General features: G+C 34.5%; 1 protein-coding gene across 2 annotated transcripts in view; it reads right to left on the bottom strand.

Annotated features, from left to right (window-relative positions):
- CDH12 (cadherin 12) overlaps window positions 1–22,594 on the bottom strand; it is a 1,094,618-nt gene that overhangs the window by 461,506 nt on the left and 610,518 nt on the right. The window contains exons 3-4 of one of the 2 annotated variants that reach the window (XM_007961262.3): window positions 5,635–5,730; window positions 4,565–4,710 (exon numbers count right to left, since the gene is read on the bottom strand). The gene's annotated coding sequence lies outside the window, so the exon portion shown is untranslated. The remainder of the gene's footprint in view (window positions 1–4,564; window positions 4,711–5,634; window positions 5,731–22,594) is intronic. The other variant, XM_007961261.3, reaches the window with a different exon arrangement.

Raw genomic sequence — 22,594 nt, 5'->3', positions numbered from 1 at the left:
AGGACCTGAGCAATTGCAGATATATCAATTACCTCTTTTATTTCTCGGAACACTACAATGGGATAGGTACTGTGATCGGCTCAATTTTAAATAACATAAAAACAAAATTTAGACAACTTAATTAACTAGTCCAAGGCCACAGAGCTAGCAAATGCCCTCACTTGGATTTGAACCAGGTAGTTGAACCTCGAACATATACAACAACTAAGCATTACTGCCCCATCCATTGTCTACCAGAAACTATGAACATATAAGATACTGAGTGAGTTGTAATATTTTCATTTGTAAGGGAAATAGATGTGCTCAATTTGAATGGATTAACAGGACTAAAACTACAGAGAAAAATATGAATGTGAAAAATGGGGAAAAGTCTCACCACTGCATGGTATGCCTGGAATACCATACAGGGTGTCGACCCAGGATAACACAGTACCCCCTCCAAGAAGCACTCTTCTCTTCTTGTGCTTAGCTATTGGAGTAAGTTAGAAAATGTGTCTGTTCTTACTGACCTAAGGCAATTAACCTCTTTTCTTTCCTTTCTACTGGCCTCATTACTGCAGTTTATTCATGATTTCCAAGACTGTCCTTTCTATGTTTTTCAACTTCTTTTCCTGGCCACTAACTGCTGAGGCTCCACATGGTATTTCATATGTAAGATAACCAAGTCAAATATTTGTTATTTCACACAGAACATTTTTATTGTCATGGTTCTCCTGGAAGGCCACATGGTGACCACTGGCCAGTCTAGAGAGGGCAGTCTTAGACCTTAGCACATTCATTGCTCATCAAACCTACCGTGGCCAGTAAAGCCTGGACACATGGTCATATTTTCTTGGTGGAAACACCTATGCATTGTGAACTTTCACCATTATAAGCTCTTCTGCAATATTGTTCTTTACAGATCATGCTCATTCTTTTGGAATAGTAATACAGAAGGTAATGTGTACATATGTTTTGTTTTTTCTGTTATTCTTATAGGGTAAGATTAGGATAAGCCAGCCATTTTCCAAAAACCTCGAGAATTGAAAGTATGCTGGTTGGTTGTTAGAGATTATACATATATATGCCTTGATTGTATTTCTAGTCATTGTGGAACCTGTTATTTACAGCATCTGGTACAATGTCATCACTTTCCAGATTTGGGAACATGTTGGAACACAATAAATTATCATATTTTATAACCATGCAACCTAACTTCTAGTTACCATCTTAGCACATCCTTGGATATGACAGCTAATCGTATTAAATTTTCCAGGTCACCTCTAATCTTATAACATCTCTCCCTTCTTGTCACAGGATTAGATCAAATATTAATTGAAAAATATTACCACAATATCAACATGATTAGCTACACCAAACCTCTGTGTACATATGGGAAAGTTTATATAAAGTCAGCAGAGCAAATAGACTCCTGAATATGTAAGTCTGTTTTTTCTAAAGTCCACTTCCAACATTCAGTTCTAACAGTTAGTGTCTCTACCTTTTCTAATATTGTGAATATCTTTCACTATTAACGCGAGTTCCCCTTAACTTCCTTTTAATGTCATTTCAATACAATTAACACTGAATTTATAGCTCTACATTTTATTTTATTCTGAGAGTGTGTCAACCTCTCTTGGAAAGACGTATATGTTACAAATACTAAATTTCAGTAGAGACTTCGCTTACAGTAGAGTGCTTTTTCTGTCAGTAGTAATCAGAATCAGCTGGAAGCAAAGACTTGCACACTAACCTCTTTCAGAAACTAAAAGAACAGAGTACATGCTGGTTTCCAATACTGGTGGTGATGGAATTTACAAAATCATTTATTTTGTGTACGACAAGAGTTAACCTGTCCTAAAGGTAATATGATTACTTTGTACTATCTTAAAAATAGTCTTACAATATTTATGAGTATTGTGTCAAATGCTGGAAATAGTAACCATATATGAGGTTACAAAAAGGTATAGTATAAAGTGTATGAGCTTTAAACACAGCCAGATCTGAGTTTGAATCATAGGTTCATTACTGTGTGCCCTTGGCCCAGTTACGTATGCTCTCTCAGATTCCAGCTTTTCTTCTGGAAAATGAGGGCAAATAACATCCATGTTAACGTTTCAACTTTCATATGTTTTTATATTCATCACTTATTCATATATAAAAAGTTTATAACTCAGCTGAGTTGAGGAAGCATATGAGCTAGATTAGATACTGCCTATCTCTAGTGTCTTATTGAACATATTACTTACTGAGGAGCAAGTTACAGAACTTGAAGCAAGTTTTGTAAAGTTTTAAAAGATTACTTTATTTAAATTTTGAGACTTCCTATTCTAAGTGAGGTTATCCTATAAGACGTTTTCCAATCTCACGGAAGAAATAAACTACCTTCAATCAAATGAAAAATGGAATTCAATATAGATTAAGGAGGCAAATGCTAAGTAAAATAAATTGCTACTAATTCTCAGTTGAACCCAAGATTTTCTCCATCCTCTTATCAGTATATTGCAAATTCAGACAACTATGGTAATGGTAAAACTCATTTAATCACTTGTATTTTTATTTTTTTTCAAATTAAATTTCTATTTTAAATTCAGGGGTACCTATGGTGGTTTGTTATGTAGGTAAACTTGTGTATTGGGGATTTGTTATGTTTTGAATGAGAACTGCAATTCCCTCAATTTTTAAACATAGGTATTTCATTAGACAGTAAACACAACCTTCGATGGACATACTCTGGTCAGCCACTTCAGTGGTCAATACATCCAATAAAAAGTTCATTGGGTCTGATGCTGCCATCAATTCTGAAGTTGGCACAAGGACAGAGATGTTTTCAGTGACATGCAAGTTCGCTAGTAGCAAGTGTGTGCCCCTGTTTGGTTAATGTTGCCTCTTTCTGTTTATCAAGTTTGCTTAAAAGAAAATAAGAAGTCAAAGACCCAGTGACAGTCACTGTAGTCAATACATTCTTCTCTCAATTATCTTTAATTCTATTGAGAAATAATCTCCCCAGGGAAAAGAGAAGTCTCAGAACAAGAGAAGTAGATAAATGTCTTCAGGCTTTAGCTACAAACATACTGGTAACCAAGTACACATCAGCCTTTGGGAACCTTGAAAATGGTTTACTCCTCTGGAAGAAGCAGTAACATCAACATCACACTGAAAAGCTCTCCAGAGAATTTCAGAATGATACCCAATTATTAGAAAGTGTTCTAACATCTTTATAAAATGTCCCATCTCAAGAGATCCATAGAAGAAAAGGGGAGTCAGCACTTCAGGAAATACGAATGCCCACTCTAAAATGCACATTTGAGATACCATTATAAATCTTCATACAAAGCAGCTAGATATTTACATTTTGCTTTAACAATAGAAATTAATTGTTAAAAATCAATTTGTTTCAGTATTATATGCGATATTTTAAATAATGTTTATTTCATTATTTGAAAACTTTTATAGTATGTCATACAATATCAAGGGAAGTGATTGCTATTCTTCAGTATTTAGAGTGCAGACTAATAGATCACATAATTATAGTGATATAATTATTTTATTACTCTTAATTACATAGAAATTTATCATAATGTGGAGTAAAACCATCAGGCTATATTTACATGAGCTTAGTAAGGTAGAAAAGAAAAAGTTTAGGTAATTAAACTTTGGAAAAAACATTGTTTACCATATCTTTCTAGATATTTTTAACAAACTTAAGAGAAAATGGGTATAAAGAATTCATATGGAGTAGTTTAATCTGAATTACCTGGATAATTGCCCTAAATGATATAGAAAATGTAAGCTTAACTTCAGTTCATTATATCTTAACAATAAAAATGAAATGAAATATAAAAAAGAATTTTTTATAAACACATAACTTTAATCTCTTATTGAAGAATTCTTTCAAAAACAAGCATTTTAGAAAGCACTTAATTTTCCTTTGCTTTCTTTTTTATTAATTCATCTCATAAAAGAAATCCACTTCTCTTGAATAAGAACTATAAATTATATGAATGGTATAATAAGTCTTCTAGGTTCATTTTTCTTAATACTTGCAACAGAAACTATAACATTTAAGTTTTAAAGTTCACATGGATACTACTAAAATATTCAGGGATTTAGTCCTAAATCCTTAAACCAAATGGGAGCTCAGGAATATTGCTAAAGTAGAAAGCTGCACAAAATCTCAACTCTCATTTGCAAATTTTCTTTCCATCTGATTTAACTTTGAAGGCTTCAGACTCAGATTTTACTATATGATATCAACAAACTACTTCAATCAAAATCAATTTACCTTGGCAAGGCACAATCCTCCAAATAGATTATTTAAGAGGTAAAATCAGAAATTAACTATCTTTTCATGTTCCCTTTTCTTTTCTCTCGATACAAGTCAGAATGAATATGTATCAAAAGAAACTGCCCTGAGATATCATTATCTCCAACGCCGTTTTCACTCTAGGACACTTGCTTATAAACTAAGCTTTTCCTGACACAAACAGTCACTTGCTGCAGTGCAGAATGTCAGTTTAGTCAGTTAGAACTTTCAATGCAGAAATTCAGTGCCATTCAGTCACCCAGATAAAGCAGCACTTACCTTAATTGAAATTTTCTCTGTGAACGAGGTGAGAAATCCGTCAAATCAACCGTGAATGGGGTGGGGAGATCGAAGTTTTCAATCAACACCCTTCAAGTAGCTGCATCCTGTGCTCCTTTTCCGTGTTATGTTGAGCTCCTCACTGTCTAAGGAGAGAAAAAGATCAGCTGAAATCCTCCGAGGTTCCCAGTGAGTAAATGAGGACTAAGCGATGTTTCTGAACGGGAGATTCTCCGTGAGCGTGCTCCGTTTGGAGGCTCCCTAACTGCTGTGATAGACTCCTGGCAGGTCCCTGGAGCCAGGCGCTAGTCATTGACCTGATTAGCAAGAACGCTCCGGGTGCGCAGGCAGCACACGCCGAGGGTTGGTGGGTCTCCTGGAAACTGGAAAAGGCACCAAGGCCACTTGGGAATCTTGTCTTTTCCAGCCTAATGGATGAACTACAACTATGATTATGATTTGCAAGGGGATTAGCCGCCGTGCTGGCCATCGCAGGACTTAAACAAATGTGCTCTCTCCTGCTGTTTTTCAAGGTGCCTTCGTGTAAGATATTAGGTACAGTGAAACAATTAATAGACTGATACAGCTGATTTGTACGACAAGCTTAAAGCTGAAAAACTGTTTAAAGCGATGTGATCAAAGAGAAAGCTGCACTTGTCTCTGCTCCTCGCCTGCTACATACTTCAACCTTTGTCGAAGTAAAATGAATTTAAAGGTTTGTTACAGCCCTCCAGAGTGCAACTCTCTGAATTTATAAAAAGGAAGTATTCATACTAAATAAGCATATTTGGCAGATTGCTACAGACACAACACTCAAACCACGGCGTGAACAGAGCCTTGCTTGTGTAGTTTTCCAAACAGCATTTTCAATTAGCATTACATTTGCAAAAAATTGTTTGCATTGTACCATTAACCAGAGTAACGTAGGAGAGTACAACATTACACCTAACCGAATCATCTCTTTGATTATCTGTTGGAATACTGATTTATTAAAACAAAAACAAGCAAGCATATGAGAGGATCCAAAATATCAAACAACTTTTTAAACGTAGTTATGTGCCGTTACCAACCTGCTGGTCCCCATCGGTCATCCGCTCTTTCTGCCACGGACCACCTTCTCAGCACTTCCTCATCAAGTTCCTAGTTCCCTGAAGAGATCTAATTCTCTGGAAAAGGTCACATAACTGAATGCCAAATCCCCAAATGGTTAATTTTTGACAGCTCTCACTTTTGCAGGAGAAAATTATGCAAATAACATAAAAAGAACAGATGAAAAAAGTCATTTGCATGTCTTGAGGGTGAGAAAATTCTCATTGCCAGAGAGAAAGCTGACGACTGTCCTCTCACAATGATCCTGAGTGATATGTTCAGCACTTCTGTTTTTTTCCAAGTAGGTCTCACTTGGGACATATGGCATTCCCTTGATGTGTGTGTGCGTGTGTGTGTGTGGGTGCGTGTGCTTGCGTGTGTGAGAGAGGAGAAGAGAGAGAGCTATATCTACATTGTGATATTTATATATATCTCTCTGAGAAAACCCTCAAATTTCAGTAGGCGAATGCACTAAGCATAAATAATAGAGAATCCGTTTGCCTTATGCATTCCCAAATATATTTTTAAAGTATCTGATTAAAATACAAGCTCTTGGTGAAACTTTTCGGACAAAGTAAAACTTCAGGGTAACTGAGTTGCTATACTAAGGCAGGTATTCATCCTACTCTGAAAACAGAGATGGCCCTGAAGAAGCCCCAGGAGGAGGTGGGGCTGTAACCTCCCATGCAGAGGTCTCTTGCTCCCTCAGCTGGTGGAGGGTGACAGCTGAATGTGAAGAAACCCAGTCAACCACTTCAGGAGAGGGAGTACAATTTTTGCTGCTGTTAAGCAGGAAACCCATTATCCAATTTTAGACTGGCATGAGAGTGTTATAGTAGAAAAGAGGTTGCTTAAATCGAAGTAAATGCACCTTGAGCATAAACTGTAAAAATAAGAAAATGTAACTGCTAATTTCTCCTGAGAGGGTCCCAACTAGTCTTTAACACAGTAGTTGTAAATAACAGTGGGGTAGATTCCAGGGCTCTAATGTGTAGTTGGTCATGCAATTAAAGTACTCCGTCTCTCATATTGGCCTAAGTCCCATTCTGAGGATCTTAAATAGTGAACTATTTAAAAAACTTATTAAAACATTAAGACAGTGCTTATTTTTCTGAACCCTGCCAACCCGCAATCATCACCACCAACTAAAACAGGTACACACAAAACTTTGTGCCATAGTAGATCGGTGCTATCTGGAAACTCCAACTCCGTGAGGCTGCACTGATGACACTTCCGAATAATCAGTCTCTCTTCTCTCACAAAATCCAGGGGTCTTTCAAATCTCTGAATGGTTTCCAAAGAGAGTACAATGACTCTTCAGTATTTTTATTATTATTTTTTTAACCTATGTTGGAGCACTAATTGATTTTATGTGAAACTACACCCATGAAGAACAAAGCAAAATAAGACCATTTTGTTGGAGGAGTGAGGGGAGACCGTAGTCACATGAAAATAACAGGTACTGTCTATGACATGCTTGCTATGAGGCAGGTGACTGGCATGCACTTCAGCTGTAGCTATCCGTGAATGCCTTAATCCAATTCAGTTAAGCAGGCATTATAATATTTTATTTTTTTAATTAATTAAGTTAGGGCTCTGAGAAGTTAACCAAATTTACCAAAGTTGCCTAGCTAGTACAGAATAAATCCCACAACTAAAATTCAGGTTACTGTAACTATAAAGTTAACAAATATTTGGAAGTTCCCAAATGTTAAAACTGATCAAAACCCCTACTTCCAACAGAATGGGCAAATTCCCTAGTTTTTATGACTCACAAAAATCATTTGTGCATATTTTAAAACCATTTTATAACTGATAAAGTATTGTGTTGCAACAGTTCTGCTATTAAAAGTTATGTATGATTTAGCAGAAAAATAAAATTCACAAAAAAAATCTTTAGGCTAAAAAACAGATTCAATCCAGAGCTTCCAGATAAATAATTCCATTAGCACAAATTACTCAATTTCAAATTTTAAAAAATCCCGTTTGCAATGCATTTGCTCTCCCACTCAAATATAATAATTATTGCTTTTTAAAACAAGAAAATAGCTCCACTCTAAGTATATGAATATCTCAAGAATATTCACAAAAATATATTAGGCCCAAATTATGATGACTTTTACTATCCTAGTTCTCCAAGAGGCATAATGTAATAGCAAAACTCAAATGTACTATGGAGCTAAAAAGTTTATCTCTGGTTTGTTCATGCTTTGTCTACAGGTTTCTTAAAAGTCACATGAATCCCATCATTTCATATGGTTCCTTGAAATTCTCAGACGCATCCATAACTTTACAGAGAAGCATTGTGACCACACTCTTTTAAGATGTTTAATAAATGTTCCATCTAAAATAAATGATGATAACACAAACTAACGCAACATTTAAACTTTACCAAGAACTTATTCTCTCATTTGATTCTTATGGGAATCCTGTGAAATAGGTTACTCTCAGTATTTTTCTCATATTTTAGTGATGAGAAATAAAAAGAGTAAGTGATTATCCTTTGGTGTTCGATAGTGGATAACCTAATGTCTTCCTTTTCAGATAAGTCCTATTGCTCCCCACTATGTCGAACAAATATGTTTATCTGAGTCATCTTGTTGGCAAAAAGGATCTTAAGTGGATATATAAACAGAAGTCACTCTTTCTTCATTGACTTAGGTTTGACCCAAACAGTGTACATTATGATTGTGATTTACTGAAGAAAAAATGCCTCTGAGCTGAGAGGGAACTTGTGATTTATGTATACTGGAATAACAACCCTTAGATTTCCTACAGACTTTTCCTGATCTTGGATATATTAAGATATTTTCCAAATATTGGTCTTATGATTCTTACACAAATAGAATCTTGCTTCTGTATACAAATGTAGATTCAGCTGTTACCTCCCTACCACTGTTTCTGGGGGTTTATCAGAACAGATCTTGAAAAATTACTGTTATTTTAAATATGTAAATATATATACACATAAATAAGCCACCTAACTAATAACAAATTGATCTTGCAGCAGCAGCATCAAGCTAATACTATCACACAGAGGTTTGCTGAATGCTAACAGATTCTCATGTATTATACATATTTCTGCTTATGTCTAAATCATGGAGGCTGAATGACTAAATTCACCAGCCTTCAAGAGAAAATTTTATTTTTGATTCCAGTTTCACGCACATATACTCACGAGTTTAAAATATGATGAAATTTTAGAAAAAAAGAAAGCTAAACTGGATATCAAAAAACTTAGACTATAGTCAAAATTCTAGCAGTAAGTAGCTTTCTAACCCAAAGACATTTAAAAAGCTTCTATTTAATAATTTCATTGGAAAATTTGAGGAAATTAAACTATATTATCTCTAGGATTTCAGTCAGTTATGAAAATACATTATCTATTTGACTAATAATTTGTGATGTTATTTCTACCTAATTCAGAAATGATCAAGCAATTAAGAAGGAATTATTGTCTGCAAATACATGTTTTCTCCCTTCTCACACCCTTTAGTGTCCCAAACAATTTATTTTGTACTATAAATAACATTATAACAAGGATGTGCTGATTTCATAGTTCAAGTAATTAAAAAATCAGGCAGAAGTTATTGATTTGAAATTGTACGTGGAATAGATAAAAAAAAATTTGCTATGGTCAGGAATATCCTTTAAATGTTTTAAAATAATTATAATGTGTTTCTTTAAAAGGTCATGGTTGTTTTATTGCAACTAGAATGGATGCTAGCCATCCTCTTTATTGTCCTGATCGGTAAAATTAAAATAAAGGTAATTTAATTAAAATGATTGAGAGTTATCTTAAAATTGGAGAGCATAAAGAATGGACATAGAATATTAATATATTTTGTATTTTTAAAAGCACATTTCCAATTTCGTAGGCAATTATTTTAAAATAACAAAAAAGCACAGTGCATAATTAAAAGAAATGGCTTTTGTAGACATAAGTGCTTTGCATTTTAGACCTTTCTTACTAGCTCTGATTTACTCTTGTTTTGTGTCTTTCAGGTATGACTATGAAGTTCAAGTAAAATTAAATAAATAAGATGTAAAATTTTAAGAATATTAAACTCAATTTCTATTAAATTCGCTAAAAGACACTAAAAATTAGTAATGACTAGAATTATGCATATAAATCCCAAACCAAACACATTTTTAGCAATGATTTTAAAATGCCATTAAACAAATGGACATATAAAATAATATTAATGAATAATATTGCTCAATGGAAAAAAATGTTTATTTCCTTACTGAGTAGATAGGTTTACCCTTTTGGAGAGTCAGAAAGGCAGTGGTAGAGTAGAGTGGCATGTGGAAAGATCTGGAAGAACTAATGAGAGACCTAGTATCAGATGAATTTCCTGTTCACTAAAAAAATTTTGGATGATGAAAATTCTGATTTAGATTTTCTTATTAATAACTATTTAGCTATATATTTAATTATTTTACAAGTTATTTCTACACTAAATACCTATTAGAATAGTCAAAATCAAAAAGAAAATAAAACCTCTCATTATTTCAAGTGTCGACAATGATGTGAAAAACCTATAACCCTCATACACTGTTCATGGGAATATAAAAGGATGCAATCACTCTAAAATACATTGTGGTAGTTTTTTAAGAAGTTAAATGTATGCCTATCGTGTGATGCAGCCATCTCACTCTGAAGTATTTACTCTGAAGAAAAAGAAACATATTCCTATTCAAACAATTAGACACAAATGACTGCTTAGTCACAATGGCTCCAAACTGGGGAAAAAAATGTCCATCAACAGGTGAGTGAGTAAACTGTGGTACATTCATAGAATGGAATACTTCTTGGCAATCAAAAGTAGCCAACTAGTAGTGCACTCAACAACTGGACCACAAAATGGTTATGCTGATATAAAACAAGCCAGAAACAAATACATTACTAATATATAATTACATTTCTGTAGAATTTAAAAATATAGGAATTTATCTGTAATGACAGAAAACAGGTAAGTGCTTCGAGGTGAATGAAGTTGGAATGAGAAATTGCAGAGGTCACAAGAAAACCCTTGGGACAATGGAAATGTTCAGTGTCTTGATTATGATGGTGGCTTCACAGGTGTATATATGTGTCAAAACCCATCTAATTTGCACTTTAAATATGTGCAGTTTATTGTATTTAAATTATGCCTCAATAAAGTTGCACCAAATCCTCCCATCTTCCTCATTTCTTAAAAAAAAAAAAACAGAATCACAATTAAATTGTTAATAACATATTATATTCATAATAATCTATACGCCTTAAATTCTGATTTCTATTTTCTAAAGAAACCACATTGAAGATGGAATAAAATTACCTACTTTATATTTCTAACAGTTTCTTAAATTGTATAGAGCATTTCCCATTCAATCATATTTTAAGACAACTTTAAACTTAATGTCCTAGTATATATCCAGATAATAGTTCAGTAAAATTTTATATAGGGAAATAAAGTGCCATTTCAAATCAAACAATGATGGCTGTGAAATGCTTAATTACTTTTTGACACACATATATCACTATCCGTTTGTTCTTAACTTCTCCATAATGTGTATGGAAATATTACTCTAGCCTACCTTCAGCATCTATGACACTGCAGGTGACAGTAAATTATGAAAAATTATGGGGCTTTCTCAACCTCTAAATGCATTTGACAGGCATTAAGATGAAAATACCTTCTATAACATCATAAAGATCATATTGTTAGAGTGGCTCTAAACGGATCTTCCTCTTCTTATTATTTACTTATTTATGAAATTGAACTTTTTCTTTGGATTTCACGGTGACTCAATTAACCTCTGAATACCCTGCTTCATTCTCCTCTCAGTTATGTTGACTGTAATACCCAGTTTCCTCTCATGTCAACTTGCTTTTTTCCACTCTCTGCAAAAGTCAATAATTTGCTGCCACAACATAAGGAATAGGTGACTGCTATCTGCCTTGCTGATTTTATTTCCCTTCTTAAAATAATTTAAACTCTCTGCAGTAATACAGGGTTTCAACATGCACCAGACTGTTGGTGAGCAGTGTGAAATAACACCTTTACTACCTTATGTACATCAAATGTATAGATTCCAGTTTTTGTAGTAATGGTAAAATAGTGGTAAAAGTATCAGAGATTTGGGTAGTTCACTGTCTAGGATTGCAACAACACACCAACAAAGGTCTTCTATGAATCCTTGGGCTAGGTGCTTCACATTTGCTTGTGTTTTCTCAGATGAAAAAAAGTGATAAAATAGTATGAAATGAATTAGTGCAGATGGAGTAGTAAGATTAAATGAGTTAGCAGATACACAACACTAAGAAGGTAACACAAATGAGCTACCAGCTATAATTATACCAGCTATAATTTTTAGTTAAAATGGACAATATATAAACTATGTTTACCCCCAAATGAAACTTTGTTTTAATTGTAATGATTATGTCCAATTGGATGCAGGCTTACCATATATCACCATTGTTTATATCATGAATCCATGGGGATGTTTCTACTGAAAATGTAAAAAATGATAGTGTATGTTTTTAGAAGGAATGTTAAAAATATAATAAAGTGCTGATGGACATATACAGTGCTATATCTCAGGAGAGCAACATTGACATTTGTAATACAATGGCAAGTGTTTATGCATGCATATGTGTGTGTGTATGTACATAAATTGCATAAATTGGGTGATTCTACAGACGTTATTGAGAAAATATTGTGCATTGCATCATTGTTAATAATAGTGAGAAACTGAAAACACTAATGCATTTTATTGATTAGACATAAGTATGAAAGTCCCATAAACCAATGCATCCATCAACATATTTTAGAAATATATTTTTGACATATAAAAGTTTTCACATTATTTTTATAAAAAAGGAGATTACATCCCAACATAAGCCTGTTTATAATACACATTTTTAAAGGAAGATTATTCATCGTGAGAAACTAAATTTTTTTTTCCTTGATTGGCATTATCATTTTGGTGGTTGAGTCATCATTTCTTCCTTATTTGTAAGAAGTGTAAGCTTGAGAAAATGAATAGAAGGGATAATCTTTCTTTAATTTATCTCTTCTAATTCCAATGCCTTTCTGCTTTGTATATGTTTATATATATGAGGGAAGAGGAGGATAAAATGTAGATAACTACGTAAAATTCAGGTTTAGATATTGTAAATTAAAAAGATACATGACTTCATTCAAAGTGGATACTGATTCTCTCACAGATGAATTTCAAATGTCATTGGTGGTTGCATGAACAGAAATAGTGTAGTACCAATGCCTTAGGGCTGACCAGTGACATGAGCTGTATTCTCATTCCCACTTCATCCTTTCAATCAAAGCTGGGTACATACCAAGAAAACTGATTGCAGTCCCAGAGAGAAACAGGACACCTACTGTATAGAATTATGGCTCTGAGAAGATAGCTTAGTCAAATATATATATACACACACACACATATATGGGTCTATATACATACATGTAACACATACATGTATATATGTATATATAATATATAAACATACATGTATACATGTATACATAGTGCATATATAATATATACACACACACACATACACATATACATATTTTACTGCTGGGCAAAATGCCTGCCATGCTTTTGTATGATCTGCTTTTTACTGTTCAATGTATTTAGAGGGTCTTTGTATTAAAGGGATTGAATCTGGCATTCATGTTAGGCTTTGGAGTAGAAATAGACAAAAGAATTATTTTATTTTGTTTAGCTTTTAATCTGTGTATTCAAAATTTTACTACAAAATTTCAAATACAAAAACTAGAGGAAACAGTATTAATAGACACGTACGTTCTCGTCACCCAACTTCATCATTTTGCTATTCTTGGCCAGTTGTGGTTCGTCTATATTCTCTCACTTTGTCCACTGACCTTCCCTTAGATAATTTTGAAGCAGATCCTAGACATTATATTATTCTATCTGTAAATGTGTCAGTGTTGTATAAATGATAAAGATAAAAACTGATTTCTTTCTTCTTTTATGAAACATATCCACAATTTCTTTATCACATGATGTTTTATTTTGCTTTGACCCTAAGTGACTTAATGGCACATACCTTGAGAATTTAGTCTTGTAAAATCTACTAGATTTATGAACTTGGGCTGCATTCACGCTCCCGGTAGTAATATAAAATGTTGATATTATTTTATTGCAGACTTCACAAAGAGGTTAGCTGGCCAATAACATCTTAAATTGATTCCAGCAGCTGCTACCCCCATCCCCCATGTCCTATTGATAGTGGTCAAGAACAACATCTAAAGATATATTATTTATTGTAAAGCTTTAATAATTGATATGTCACTCATTTGATCAAAAGAAACTTCAATAGTCCCCAGTTGCTTATTGGATAAAAATGTAAATTTCTTGTATATAATTCAAAATTCTCCTTGATCTGCCTGTAAAGTGATTTCCTACAATTTCAAAGATGAAAGCTGGTCTTTTTACTTTAATTGTTATCAGAATATAATTTTTCAGTCTCTCAGTTTTTATTCCTGAGGCTTGCCTGACTTCTTCCCAAACTCCAACATGTGTTTAAGTACAAGGACCTATACTATTTGATGGCTCTAACGATGTTTAATGTATAAGTACTGGATATAAAATAGTCACTTAGTAAATATTAGCTGAGTAAATGGTATAGTGCCCTATAGAATAAAGTATTGGCTTTCTATAAATGACAGGTGTTTCTCTGCTTCATCATTTTACTATTCTGTTTAAAAGCAGCACAGAAAAAAAAAATCTTTGGGGAATTGGATTTCCAGATGCTTCTGCTCTGCTTAGGAATATGAAAAACTATCACAATTTACCACACCAGAACTATTTTCATTTAGTAAAATTCTCTCAAAGGAGCTACAAAGCAAGGACCATTTATCTTTATCTCATGGAATTATGTTTCTTCTCTAAAGACCAAGAATTAGGTTCTTGATTTCTGGCAGAAAACACTAGTCAGTTTGAGGTGCCTTTTAATGTTGCCGTATTTTATAATGACAAGCCAACTTTTCAATTTAATTGAATGCTTTTCAATCTCACTGAATTTGTACTCTTCTTCACTTAAAGAATGAGATTTTTTTGTTTGTTTTCAGAAATTGTCACTGTTTTACACATTCTAAACTCTGTTATGGATATGAAAATATCAAAATCATATATTTTTAATAAACATTTCTTGACAAAATTAATATTTCATAATTTATATCTTCCTTTATAATTAAAGCATATAATTTATTATATTAATGACAGGACAAACATACTTTCAGTTGGTTGTAGGATGATGGATTGTGGTAAAACTAACTTGCTATACTCTGCTTTTACTAGCTTTAAGAAAAAAAATAGATAATTAAGGAATTCACTGTAAAGCAAGATGAGTTAGTAATAATTTAAATGCATAAAAATTCCAGTAAGAACAAGAGTAACCCTTTGTAACTAATATGAAGTAGTTCTAATTATTCAAGAATTATTACAGTGCAAACTTTTGTTTCATCTCCAATATATATATTTAATATGAATTTTTTTTTTCTGATGAACGTGGATTGCTTTTAAAGGAGCAACTTGAGAGAAAAATTCAAGCTGTTCTGAATTGAAGGTTGACATATCATTATATGGATGTCTTAGCTAAGGTTCTCTATAAAGACTGCCCTCAGAATCATCTACTTAGTTCAGTGTATTTTAGAAGATTTAGGGAAATAGGCTGCTTCGAAGCAACAGATGAGTTAAAGTTCTGATGTTCTGGGGATTCATCCTTAATGTTAGGCAGGTCTGCAGTTTGGTAGCAAGCATGAATGACTCAGGGACACAAATGAATCCTGAAGCTGGCTGAAGTCAAGGTGTCTGTTAAGTTGCTCTATAATGAGAGGTAGCATAATCTCTTGGGCATATAGAAGACATCAAGAAAAATCAGGTTGATTACAGCCTAAGAAAAAGATGTGTTTGATTTAATCTAAAAGGGTCAACCTGATCAGGAATTTTTGCTGGTTTGGTTCGCAGATGATACAAGCCTAGGAAGGGGCTGAACCACTAAGTCACTGACCTAATCGATGATGGGAACGTCCGGTAAAAATATTTTACGGTTAAGTTTTACATTAGACACCCCCACTGTTGCTGTTATGCAAGTGAGATTTACAAAATGCATACAGGACTTGGGGCATTCTTATGACAGGAGACCAGTTCTAATCTAGAGGAAGATTGGTCCACCTAAGCCTCCATGCAGTTGCTCCTCAGCATTCTCAGAATATTGGGGAGCAGATTAAACCAGAAGATGGCAGCCTCATTAGTGTAGGAGAGGACTGTGAAAAGCTGCTGTACCTATGATAGCTGGGCCGAGAGACAATATCCTGGTGATAAACAACATGGTGCCCAACGAATAGAGCATGGTCAGGGTTGGGTATTATGAAGGCAATTGAGCCACAAAGAAGGTTAATCCCATAAGAAAGCCATTCTAGAAGAAACCAGGCATTGTCAGAAAATGTATCACTGTCATTGAGCAATAGAGGCAGATTTCCAGAAGAGAGGCAGGTAGGAAATAATTGGGGACACAGGGATCCTGCCAACAGCTACTTAGCAGAGCCTCAATTCTTGCACTCCAGTGAGTAATGGAAAGTTTTCTAGGTAGAGTAACCTTAATTATCTTAGGGCAATTTTCCTTAAATTAAGTGTTAGGGAGTGGCTTATCTGGAACAGAAAACCAGCAATTCCTCTAGATCCTGCTCTTTGAAGTCAAGCCGTACAGGTATTCATTCCATAATATGTTCTTTTTATACTGTTATGTACTTTTCAAAGAGATTTTGCACAAATTATTTCCTTTGAGAATGGAAGTAGTACTTAAAGTGAGCAAAATCATATTATGTCCATTTTATTGACAAAGAAATTGAGGCTAACATAAATTATGATATGAACAAACAGAAATTCTGACCTCAGGCAGAAAAGAAGCAGGTGCATCCTGCATGAGGTCACTTGGGTCATAATTTTAAAAATGATAAACGGGTCCCCTATTGTTCTGTTCTTTTGTTACAGATGTTGAGAAACTTTAATCTTAAAGGATGAGGTAAAAATGTTTTAGAATTTGAGGCAAAAAGGCAGAATTGAGGATACTATGTATGTACTTATCTAGTTTTTAAAAATGTAACCATTAAAATGTGTAACATCTTTGTGAGTTATACAAAAACATGCAAACGGTCATATTTGACCCATGGGCCACAATTTATCAACTCTGAACTATAGCAGTACTGAGTTGAGTCAGTTGTCTGCAATATCAATTTAATTTAACAGTGATTAGTTGAATAGTACATCTCTTTTGCTCAATTAAATTGCATTTTGTGTATAAAAAACTTGCATAAGTTTTGATTTACACATAAAAAGTAGTATAACAAAGCATAAATATTTTATTTATAAAATATCATATTATATATTATATAATAGTATAAAATATTTTCCCAAAAGTGTATCTCTAAACTTTATATATATTAATGTATTTATTTCAGTTAAATATCTGTCAAATGCAAACCCTTTCAAAAAGAACTTTATCATGACTCACAGTAAAATTGATTTATATTTAAGCATTTTTTCCTCCATAGCTAAAATTTGTGGGTTGAAATAATGCCATAATATATCTTATAGTTTTTTTTCAAAAATCGACCAAGGCCACTCAGATAACTGAAATCTTTACCATAATGATTCGGTTGCACCCTCTGTCTGTGATATTCCCAGACAATGATGACTTTGTGACAATTTTAGTGATTATATTTTCTTAGAATAATGTAGAAAGGATGCTAAGATTATAAATACACATTAGCATAGCTCATTAACATGTGTTTTCCTCAGAAAGAATTGGACCTAAGCATGTAAGCTTTGGAAAAATGTTTTGTATTCAAGTATATAGGGAAATAAGTCATTTTGTGCTTCCCAGTTTTCCAGGCTTTCATAGTCTCCCGGGATAAATGATGAATTGAAGACAATGTCAGCAATTATTGCTAATACAACTGAAATGACATTAAAAATCACAAAAATGGTTAGAACTTTGCCACAAGCTTTGAATATTTTTTATTTTGAAATTTTTAAGACAATCCTACTGTTTTTCAGAGAAAAGTTTATTGATGAAACATTTTTGTAGATAAATGGATAACCTTTTCTTTCTCCTCTTATTTGTACTCTTCCAAATCACCTAGGGAAAAGAAAGTGTCGATTTGTCATGTTTTGGTTATGATATGTGAATTGCAGTGATCTTTGGGAAGGCTTGAATTTAGGGTCCATATGAAAAACAACAGATTCACCCTAAGAATCAGGCCAACCATAAAAGTATGCCAAATTAATAAGCATTACCTGTCCATATCATAGCACATGCGAGGTCTTTCTTCTGAATGTCGGTGAATACCACATTAACTAGAAAGAATAGGCAAGAATGTGACACCTTGTGTTTGACCTGAAACTATTTTACTTCCCTGATTCTCAATACCAATAAATAGCTCTAGATGAAGTATGTGTTGACTTTGGATTGACAGCAATGTTAAAATGAGGTTATAAAATACGTAGGGATAATGTCACTTGTGCTATCGGTGTCTAACCATTTTGCTCTTCAAATGAAAATATGTAAATGAATGATCATTTCTAAAATATCATGACAGTGGGGTCATCTGCAATGCTACCAAGAACTTGCTTATACTCCATCTGGATGTATCTAACACTTGAACATACCTAATTGATTAATGAATCAATGGAAAAAAAGGAAGTGCTGGCTTTGATAGACTGTGATATATTGACACTAGAAAGAAAGGAAATTCTTTTGTTTGTTGGTTCAAAAAATCAAAACTGGCTGGGCATGGTGGTTCATGCCTGTCATCCCAGCACTTTGGGAGGCCAAGGTAGGTGAATTACCTGAGGTCATGAGTTAAAGACCAGCCTGGCCAACATGGTAAAACCCCATCTCTACTAAAAATATGAAATTTAGCTGGGCATGGCGGCACACACTTGTAGTCCCAACTACTTAGGAGGCTGATGCAGGAGGATAGCTTAAACCCAGGAGGCGGAGGTTGCAGTGAGCCAAGATTGTGCCACTGCACTCCAGCATGGGAGAGAGAATGAAATTCCATCTCAAAACAACAACAACAATGACAACAACAACAACAACAAAAAAAAACTGGTCATGATTGTTCATGGGTCAATTGGGCTACCTAGAGTCCCAAGCTATGTAATCAAACATTAATCTAGATTTTGCTATGAAAGTGTTCTACAGACGTGATTGAAGTCTATAATGAGTTAGCTATATGTAAAGAAGATTATTCCAGATAAATAGGTGGGCTCAATTCAATCAGTTGAAAGGCTTTAAGAGCAGAGCTGTGGCTTCCTTGAAGAAATTCTGCCTGGAGACAGCAGCTTCAGCTGGTGCCCCCAAGTCCTGACCTGCCCTTTCTGGTGGTCTCCTCTCCAAATGCTAGACTTGGCTAGCCAGTCCCTACATTTCCATAGGCCAATACCTGGCAATATCTATCTATCCATCTATCTATCTATCTATCTATCTATCTATCTATCTATCTATTCCCACCTTTTTCTCTGGGCAATCCCAACTGAGACACCTAGACACTCACTTGATTAAAGATTTAAGAAAACTTTCTGCAAAATTCCCAAAGGGAAAGTGAATCATTTATAATGTTAATAATAATGCACAGTGGTTGGCCTCCAACAATAACAAAAACAACAACAGCAGCAGCAGAAGCAGCAACGACTACAACAACAACAAAAACTAAACATCTGGGGATCAGGAGTATAACATGAAACAGAATATGGAATAACACCATCAGACATAGAGTATCCATGACCTTCAGTCTGGAAAAAAAGAAGCTTGACGCCACCTTTAGCTACTTTCCCACAGTCTTCTCTTTTCTTTTTTTTAACATTTATGTAGAAGTTCAAGAGTTTTCACGACTGAGTAGAGCAGCATGAAATACAAGTGTAAAGATATACTCTGCAAGGGCGGACCTCTCTATTCTCAGTATCCTACTCCCATCTGTGTTTGTGGGAGGCAGAATCCTAAGATGATCCCAATGACCCACCCCCTTGGATAATAGCAAAGGAATTTTTGCAGATGTAATTAAGGTTATGGTTGATTATAAGCAGTGACATTATCCTAGTGGTCCTAATTTAATTTAATGCACCTTATAAAAGCAGTGTTTTCTCCAGTTGGGGGCAGATGAGCAAGTCAAAGATTTGAAACAAGAGGCGATGCCACTGGCTTAAAGACGGATGTTGGGGGGAAAGGACCAGAGAGTAACCTGATACTATCTGATACAGACTCCAAGCTGACAGCAAGCAGGAAAATGTGGACCTCTATCTTATAACCCTAGAAACTTAATTCTGCCGACAACCTGAATAAGCTTGGAAGCTGATTCTTCACTAGAGCTCTGACTTCAATATTTTGATACCCCAATCAAAGAGAAATGTGAGATAACAAATGGGTGCCCCTTTATGCCACAGAGTTTGTAGTAATGTGTTACACAGCATAAGGAAATGAACACCGTGTCCACTGTAAGACATTTGAGTTTCTCCAGCATACAGAACACATTTTCTTTCTTGTTGTATCACAGATGTTTAGCATAGTATCCAGCACATAATATATAAATGTATATTGGTTAATTATGTGAATGAAGGGGATGCCACAGAGGGCTTTAATCTCTGTGCTTTCATGGCTTAGAACTGGCCTCTCTCTTCACTGTTTGTTGTATGTTGCCTCCATGTAATACATGTAGGACAAAGAGTAAGACAGGGTACTCCCAGTTTTTAAGACAATATTTATAGATGATGTTTCAGTAATACCACGTGTATTCTTATTCCATTTTAATTTTTGGCATGTGAAAAACTGTACAAGTTAGCAAGTCTAGATTAATCAGGACTATGGAAATTGTGATAGTATAGAAAGACTTCCTAATTGCATGACACTGGATTATAGAGGAACTAGACAGACACAGAATGGAGTCGTCCAGAAGCCTGGGTGCTCTTGAATTTGTATTATTCCCAATCTAGTAAGTGTTCTACCGTAATGAAGGAGACAAAGTATATATAACTAAGGAAGTAGAAGGGGGTCGCTACATACTCAGAGATCCTGAGGGTATTGAATCAGATAAATCAATTTTCACAGATAAATAAAAGCTCACGTAAGTTGTCTTTTAAAATAGAAACATGTCAATAATTACTCAAGTTTGAACACTTGGCAAATAATTTGGCCAAGAAATTATTTTGTTTGATTGTTTCAGGGCTTTCCCCAGTATTTCTTAAGGTTGATTAATTCACAAATTACTTATAGTGAGAACTTCGAACAGCAGCTACACTTGAAACCTTAACTAGTATAATTTAGATCCCTTGAGAAAATTATCTTGCATGAGAAACAGGGCATCTCAGTGCAACAGACCTTTTCTACAATTATTTATAATATGTTCTCTTTCATATGTTCAAAACATTGGGAAACTTCAAAGATATAAAACAAAACCTGTGGAAAGTGTGTGATTCTCTAGTCCTCTGATTGCCTGCATTCACTTCATAATGACCGCAGGAGGCTGTGTCTGGAACAAGAATCCCCTCATCACTTGGAAACAGAGTAATTCCAATGTGGTGACATGGCACACTTGATGTTTTCATATGTAATGTGAACGCTTTGGGATTGTCTTAGTTCAGGATGGAGTTCATGTTCATCATTCCACACCTGTCACTTTTTCCATAGGCAGTGCAGGTTTAGACAGTGCTGGGATTTGCTCAAGTTTCAGCTTTGCTGTTTAGTAACTGCAAACTTGGGATAAGTGATTTCACTTCTCCAAACGTAAGTTTTAAAATTTGTAAACTGAGGATATATCAGTAACTACATTTAGAATATTTACGAAGACAAATTGAGCTAGTTTCAGCAAGGCATTCGAGATAGTACTATTAACACTTATTAATAATGGTACCAATTATTTACTAATATTATTAATAATATAGCTTTACTAATTAGCAATATTATTATAAAACATAGACGCAAATATATATATATATATATATATATATTTTTTTTTTTTGAGACGGAGTCTCGCTCTGTCGCCCAGGCTGGAGTGCAGTTGCCGGATCTCGGCTCACTGCAAGCTCTGCCTCCCGGGCTTACGCCATTCTCCCGCCTCAGCCTCCCGAGTAGCTGGGACTACAGGCGCCCGCCACCTCTCCCGGCTAGTTTTTTGTATTTTTAGTAGAGACGGGGTTTCACCGTGTTAGCCAAGATAGTCTTCATCTCCTGGCCTCGTGATCCGCCCGCCTCGGCCTCCCAAAGTATTGGGGTTACAGGCTTGAGCCACGGCGCCCGGACAATATAAAATATTTGAAAAAGACATTGGCCAAATATAACACCATAGCAGCATACGGTATGTTCATATACCAGCTACCACAAATTTCAGACCATGGCGCGTGTGTAAGTGTTACTTTTCCCTCTACTATGTAATGAGAATATGAAACTTTGCATAAATTTTTTTTGTTACTATGTTAACGTTTAGTAGCGGGTAAAATATGTTTCTAATGAAAAACTGCAGATTATCTCTCTGTATGTAAAAGTTTTCCTTTTCAGTTCTGACAAAAATATGTAGACAGATAAATAACTCACTTTTTAAAATAAAAGAATACTATAAATCATTTACTTTCCTGACATCTGACAGTCAAAAAAAGAATTCAGCTCGATACCACGTAGTATGTATTTTTCTCATGAGACTGAGGAATTCTGTTCTGCTCTCATTAATGAAAACACAAGCATGATTCTAATTAGCCTGAATGTGCCCTGGAAACGCATAAATCCCTTAATCAGATATGAGAGAGGAAGGCTGGTCACCACCTCTAAATGCCAAATTTATTATGTTCTAAAAAAAATCTGTTCTTTCTTCTAATTAAAATTATAGCCTCCATAATGAACATAACATAATTACA

The sequence above is a fragment of the Chlorocebus sabaeus genome, chromosome 4 (genome assembly GCF_047675955.1).
Source record: "Chlorocebus sabaeus isolate Y175 chromosome 4, mChlSab1.0.hap1, whole genome shotgun sequence".
Lineage (NCBI taxonomy): Eukaryota > Metazoa > Chordata > Mammalia > Primates > Cercopithecidae > Chlorocebus > Chlorocebus sabaeus.
This window is presented reverse-complemented; position numbering and strand designations above follow the sequence as displayed.